Consider the following 7,573-nt stretch of genomic DNA (forward strand, 5'->3'; position numbering starts at 1 on the left):
AAATCTGTATGGATTTAAAACAAAGCTGGAAGTCTGTCTAGCTCACACTGGTGGGAGGATCTCCAAATACTCGTGAGGGATGGTTCTAGGGTGAGAAATTAGCAGGCTGAGAAAGAAAAAGAACAAAAGTAAACCCTTGGGAGCTACGGATCACTTTTGACTGATTTTAGGACAATATGCCTGTGAACTGTACTTTTTCAGCCATCTTAAAAATATAACAGGGAGTTTTTGTTCTGTGGTGTAAAGAATAAGTGATGTACAAATATAGTGTTTAGTCATTAACAGTTAACGACTCAAAACAGAAACTCTTACAGTGTTCTTTCAATTACTAACTGGAAATTGCAATTTCTTTTAAAAGTTATCAGTCTCCATGGGATAACAGCATCTAACAAAACTTTTCATAACATTAAACCTCGATTAAGTTGGCCCTCAGCCTTCTCTGTTCTGTTTAGAGAGAGGACAACCCAGTCAGACATTTTTGATAGATAGACCATGCAGTTCTGGTATCACCAGAATTTGATATATTTGTTCAGTAATTCGCAGCTTCTCCAATGCCTCTGTGTCCTTTTTACAATATGGTAAGGATATTGTACTTCATACTGTAACTCCAAGTGTAATCTCATCAAGATTCAATAAAATCTGAGCCTAAATTCTCTATTTTTCAATTCTATTCCTTTACAAATAATTATGAGTGTTTAGTTAAACAAAATAACTCATCTGCACCTTAAGACCAGTGGAGAAGAATTTGTCCTTGCAGCCCAATTATCTCCTGTTTTAGCAATTCTCTTTCAGAATCTGATCAATTTTCAGCTTTCAATTAACTCATTCTGCTTCTCCCTCTTCATATGAGTAGAATCAACCAGTCTAACTTTGCAATGAATCCTACTCAGGCCAAATTAGAAGTCGGGACAATGGTTGTGTTCACCAGACCGTTTTATTCTGCCCTCACTATCTTCAGGGCACTAAAGTCTAAAATCTGATATCTGCCTATCTGCTGCCCTATTAATCACTGAAAGCAACAATTAGTTCAATCTAAAGAGGTCTGTGGCAGATAGTGTCAAATCCAGTACATATCAGTTATTTAAATGCATAATATCACAGTTACATCTGATTTTATTTTAAAGAAGCAATACAAGTTTTGGAATTATGTTCTTTACACCATCTTTGTGACTCATCTAGTTCAATGTGTATTTATGTTATTATCTCTACTGGGATCTGTGTGTTGGGGAGAGGTGTGGAAGATGTTTGTGTAATTTAAAATTATACATCAATGGCAAAAGATAATCTTCATGCTAATAAGCTAGTCACTGCACTATGGAGTTCTATATTCTTAATATTTTAAAAAATGATTATAAATTTGCCACATCACTTCTGCTAAAGTACACTTGAATAATTTCCACCTTGTAATTGTAAATCCATGGCTGATCAGAAGCAGCATTGGAACAAGTAGTAAGTAGCTAATCACAAGCAGCAATCTCCCTAAAAATAATTGCAAAAAGCAGTAGGACTACATTAGAAAGAAACACATAATTTACAGAATTGAACAGAAAATGCACTAAAGAAAGTTACATTGTACATGCATAGAATCAAATCTTTACAGTATGGAAGCAGGCCATTCAGTCTATTGAGTCCACCCCAACCCTCTGAAGAGTATTCCACCCAGACCCATCCTCTACCATATACTTGTAACTCTGCTTTTCCCATGGCTAATCCACCTATCTTAATGGGCAATTGAGCATGGCCAATTCCCCCTAACCTGCACATCTTTGGACCGTGGGAGGAAATCACAACACCCGGAGGAAACCCACACACACACAAGGAAATTGAGAACATTATCAGCAGAGAAACACAATGTATCTGTATCATGCTCCTCGACTATTATTTAACTTAGATATTTGCCATTTTAAAATGAATTTGAAACAATGAGTTGTCCTAAAAATTAGTAAATAAACAGATTACACAAGTGTCATGGATTTGTGCACTAATTACTGTACTAATTTTAACATTATTTTGTTGCAATTTTGATGCTGTATCAATGAATTGTCATGAAATGCCATTGAAATGCTTACCAAATAGGTTCTTAGCTCATTGATAAAGAGTCATATTTTAAACAGAAATATTAACAATTTTTCATCAATACTGTGTGCTTACCAATTATTTTCACTGACTGACAACCTACACCATTCAATGCATAAATTCCCAAGTGAATAGAAAGGAAGAAATGGCCTAGAACTGAAAAGAAATGAAAAAACCAATAGTACCAAAATTTCCCTTAGATATACACATATCTATCCACAAACATCATTATTAATTCACATTAGTGTTACTGATAGCAGCGTAGAGGGGAATTTTCAGTGTGATTGATAACAATACCCAGTTATATGTTCCCAACGCAAAGCTGGTCAGACTGTGAAAAAATTGCTTCACAAAATTTTTCCATTATACATGTTTCAAATTAAAAATAAATAGGCAGAAATACCCAGGTTATTGACAGACATTTTCCAGCGACAATATCATGCAAAATGTTGTTTGTACAGAGCACTAAAGAGCATATGGGGGTGTTCGTACTGAAGACTTCAGTAACACAAGTAAAATCCAGTAAGAGTCTATTTGTTGAGTTTTCCCATTGTTACAATTGGGGCTTTTGAGGTCTGAGTGCAAGGATGCAGTCACAGGCTAATTTAACTAGGTTGGAAGATTAACATAGTCGAGTGACATTTACTGCTTCATGCTCACATCCATCAGTTTGAGGTACCATGCATGAAACAGTACAGAAACAGCCACTTGTCAACAGCAATGCCTTCACATTGGGATGCATAAAGGAGGTGCCACTCCAAAGCCAAAGGAGCACCTTGAAACTGATCTGAAAACACCAAATGCTGGCAATCACGGCAGGTCAGGCAACAGCCAAGGAGAGAGAGCAAGCTAATGTTTTGAGTCCAGGTGACTCTTCATATGATGTCATCCAGACTCATAACCTTAGCTTGCTGTCTCTCCATGGCTGCTGCCTGACCCCCTGGGATCTCCAGCATTTATTATTTTCAGTCCAGATCCCAGCATCTGCAGTAGTTTGATCGTCTCTTCGAAACTGATATCACTGTATTATGGTTCGCCATTTGTACTGGTACTAAGCCTTCTAAGTTTGTTGCAACTAATGTTGCAGCCATCCAACTAAATCTCTTCTTCAACTACGGAAGCATCGAGTAGTATAGCACAGAAACAGTCAAGACAAGGATTCATGATGTATGCAGGATAAAAACAGCAGTGAAACACACAAAACATACACAGGTATTTTGTTAACTGTCCTTAAGCATACCTTGCAGTCTCATTCACTCATTATGGAGGAAGAAGAAAGTTTAAGTTCCACAAAAGCCAAAGAAGTGCCAGATCACTGTGTGTCCCCTGAATGCTAGTCACACAACGTTGAAATTAATGGTGACCTTCATTAGCCATAGTAAATGTTACATCCCTCTGTTGTTTTCCTTGACACATTATTACCAATCTGAAATTGGATTGGCAAGTAGGCTAGGGTCAATTTACTTAAATCTTAGAACTGGTTTATTTAACAGACATACTGATTGCAAAAGTTACTCTATAACTGCACGTTCACAACCTTTGCTCAAAATGCTGCTGCCAGCACTCCTGATGGCTGCTGCACATGTGGTGTCAAACCAGGTTCTTGAGCACATTGACATACTCAGTTCTTAAAGAAGTAATGCAACAGGAGACAGCAGAACTCAGAATTTTATAGTTCTGAAGAAGTCATATTGAACTCGAAACATTAACTCTGTCTCTCTTTCCACAGATGCTGCCAGACCTGCTGAGTTCCTGCAGCACTTTCTGTTTTTATTATGGAATATGGTTAGTTGATTTGGGAAGTTTTTGTAATTCAGGTGTCACAGCTCAATCACTGCTGATCTGATGAGCTAAACCCTCAGTGCATATTGATCTTTGATAAAATCAAACAGCTAATTACACTGTAACATGTGCTGACTTGGTCAGCACCTCCTGGAATTGTACCCCCTCTTCCCTCTGCAATCCTGAGCTTTCATTCTTCTGGCTCCATGGCTACACATCCATTTATATTCTTGGATAGGTAAATGCTCCAAGTAATTCATCTGTGTTGCTGCTGTCATGATAGTATAACATTTCTAATTCATTAGATTTCAAAACTATAGGAGCACCTTTGGTCTCCTGACTATTCAGTTGAACTTGGAGGTGGAGAATGAAGCTAATTATTTGAACTGAATAATTGCTGAACTTGCTTGGTTTTGTACAGTGTGAGGAGTTGGGAAATAAATAATTTGTAAGAAGCACAACTCCAATTTTAAGTAGGTAGGAAGTGTCAGAAACATATTGAAATCAGTGTGGAGAAATGTCATTAAAATGCAGGAGCAATTTTACAAGTCTATATAACCAACATGCAGTAACATTCGTGCATACAAGATTCACTGCAACAGATCACCAAAGGTCATTCGACAAATATGCAGCCTCTTTCACATTAAAATACAAAAGGAGTAGGCACATGAGAACACCATTATATGCAACTTCCAGTCCAAGTCACAAACCATTCTGACTTGGAAATACTGTACATGCCGTTCATCACAGTTTCTGGATCAAAATGCTGAGACTCCCTGTGACGGAGTATCTATACTGCATAGACTGAAGGGGTTCAAGAATGTATTTCATCACCTCCTTTTCAAGAGCAATTAGGGATGCACAACAAAGGCAGGGACAACCACATCCTATGAACACATCAACTGAAAGAAAACCCTTTCTTCAAATGCCCACAAACCATAAACAATTGAAACTTCCTTAGACTTACAACATTATAAAAGCAATCCTCTGTTATTCTCAGGTGAACTAAATGAAGCCTACATGTTAGTTGACCTCAACAGTTAATAACCTTAACAGTTAATGACCTTCTATTAATAACTGTAGTCCTGCCAATATCACCACAGCCTTTAACACATCCTTGAATTGCAAACTATACCCCTCCATTAATGTTCAGTGTTTGTACAGTAGCATGAGTGCTGAGTCCATAAAAAGAGCAGAACATGTATAAACACGTAAAAAGGAGGAACTGGAGTGGAAACTAAAGACGATTTTATGAAAAGGAGTTCCAACAGGAGTAAGATGACCATTACTATAAGGCACAATTTAGCAGGCATAAACCTTGAATACCTTAAGGGTCCACCTCAGCAGAAATGACTGGAGAGGAACCTTATACAACCTAAGGCCTTTATCAATGTTGAGAGCAAACTGGAGTATAAACAGATTCCTGTAGACAGGATAAGGGAAAGACCTGGAATGAAAGATTTTGTTTATTGTACAAGAATGTAAGCAAAATAGGCATATAAAGGTTGATAATTACTTGAGAAAGGAAATACTGGCTTTGGCGGGGGGCACGGAGGGGCACTGGAAGTTGTCTAGATTGATTTTGGAGTTGAGAGGGTTGGTTGATGGGAGAGATTAAGTAAACTGGAACTATACTCGTTGAAATTTAGGAGAATGAGGGGGGATTTTATAGAAACATATAAAATTATGAAGGGATTAGATAAAATAGAAACATATCAAATTTTTAAGGGATTAGATAAGATAGAAGCAGGGAGGTTGTTTCCACTGGCAGATGACTAGAACTAGGGGACATAGCCTCAAAATAAAGGGGAGCAGATGAGTTGAGGAGGAACATCTTCACTCAAAGGATTGTGAATCGGCGGTGTTCCCTGCCCAAGGAAGTAGTTGAGGCTACCTCATTGAATGTTTTTAAGGCAAAGATTTATAGATGTTTGAACAGTAAAGGAATTAAGGATTATGGTGAGAGGGTGGGTGAATGGAGCTGAGTCGATAACAAGATCAGCCATGATAATATTGAATGGTGAAGCGGGCTTGAGAGGCCAGATGGTCTACTCCTGCTCCTATTTCTTATGCTCTTTTCACATCAAACTGATGTTGAACAAAGATTAGATATAAGCGGAACAGAGCTAGGACAGAATATTAGAGAGAATTCCGTTCAGCCAATCTAATGCTGTTCAGCTACAAACCTTCTCAAAACTCGCTAGCCAAGCTAAGATTGAAATTGTTTGAACAAAGACAAAGCTAACCTATATACCAGAGTCCTCCTATGGCTTGTGTAAGGAGAATAACCACAACATGCAAGTAAGACTATAAAGTTTGTGCAAGTGATGACAGAAAGAATCAATAAGTGAGTACATTAGCAGAGTTTGAAGACATGCGTGAAATCAGACAGAAAGCAGAGTAGAGTCTTCCCTGCTAATACACAAGCCACCATGGGGAAGTAAAAGATCGACTGGGTAGCGGTGTAAAGAAGCCTTAATTTGATACCTGAGGTAAATTCATTAGTTGGTTAGTACACAGCAGCCAGATCCTGGAAAGAATACATGTCACTTCATTAGCTTTACCATACTTGTTCACCAAGCTATTTTGGCAATGGCCAAAGATCCAAGAGGCTGCCAGACTTTTTCAGCTCAAATATTTGCTTCACTTGCATCCTCACAGCCATGTCCAAACCAACGTAAGGCATGCTGGAAATTTTCTTGCTCCCAGGAGTTTCCTGTAGCTCTGCTTTGTTATTTTTGTTTTGCAGCCAAAGTTTCTCTTTAAATTTATGTAAGCCCTTGAGAACTCATGGGAAATATATTTCTTGCTAGAGAACCAATATTTATCCCAAGAGCTCCATAAATGGCAGCTTTCATCTTGTAAGATGGTTGTCTGTGTCTTGGTGGTCAACTGTGTTCAACGCTGCCTGCTGAGGCTCAGGATCCCCACTATGGCCAGGCTGGCTCGGTCATATTCGCTGCGGTCGAAGACAATCAGCTGCAAAGGGACAGGATTTTTGGTCTTTGAACTGGCTGAGCTTTCCATTTCTCCTCCCTACCTGCCAATGCTGCTCAATGTGACCTCGGCTTTCTATGACATCACAACAGAGAAGAAATCAAAAAACCACCATGGAGTCAAACAGGGTAGTATTCTGGCATTGGCACTCTGTGCTGACATCTCTTATGGGTCCACTCATTGAGGGTGCCTAGTTACACATCAAAGAAGCATACAGATTAAGCTAGAAATCTAGCTTAAGCTAGCGCTGAGGAAGGGTCACTGGACCGAAAACATTAACTCTTAATTTCTCTAAGCTTTTCCAGCAATTTCTGTTTTTATTTCTGATTTATAGTCCGCAGTTCTTTCAGTTTTAATACAGATTAAGCTGTTTGGCCCTACATACCAGAGATCCATTTACTCCATTCTCAGTAATGAATTAATTTATTTGACTTGATATAGCACAAAGCTATACAAACTTCATATAAACAATTATTTCCAAGAATTTTTAAAAATTCAGATACAAATTTAAAATCTTTACGAATTTGTTTCAAAGTCCCTCTTTAAAAGACTTGGTATATCAGAATAATATTAGATATGGGGAGGCAATTAGTGGGATTATTGCTAGACTATTAACCCAGAAACTCAGCAAATGTTCTGGGGACCTGGGTTCAAAACCAGTCATGGCAGATGGAGGAATTTGAATTTAATAAGGAATCTGGAATTAAAGGTCTAATGA

The sequence above is a fragment of the Chiloscyllium punctatum genome, chromosome 6 (assembly GCF_047496795.1).
Source record: "Chiloscyllium punctatum isolate Juve2018m chromosome 6, sChiPun1.3, whole genome shotgun sequence".
NCBI lineage: Eukaryota > Metazoa > Chordata > Chondrichthyes > Orectolobiformes > Hemiscylliidae > Chiloscyllium > Chiloscyllium punctatum.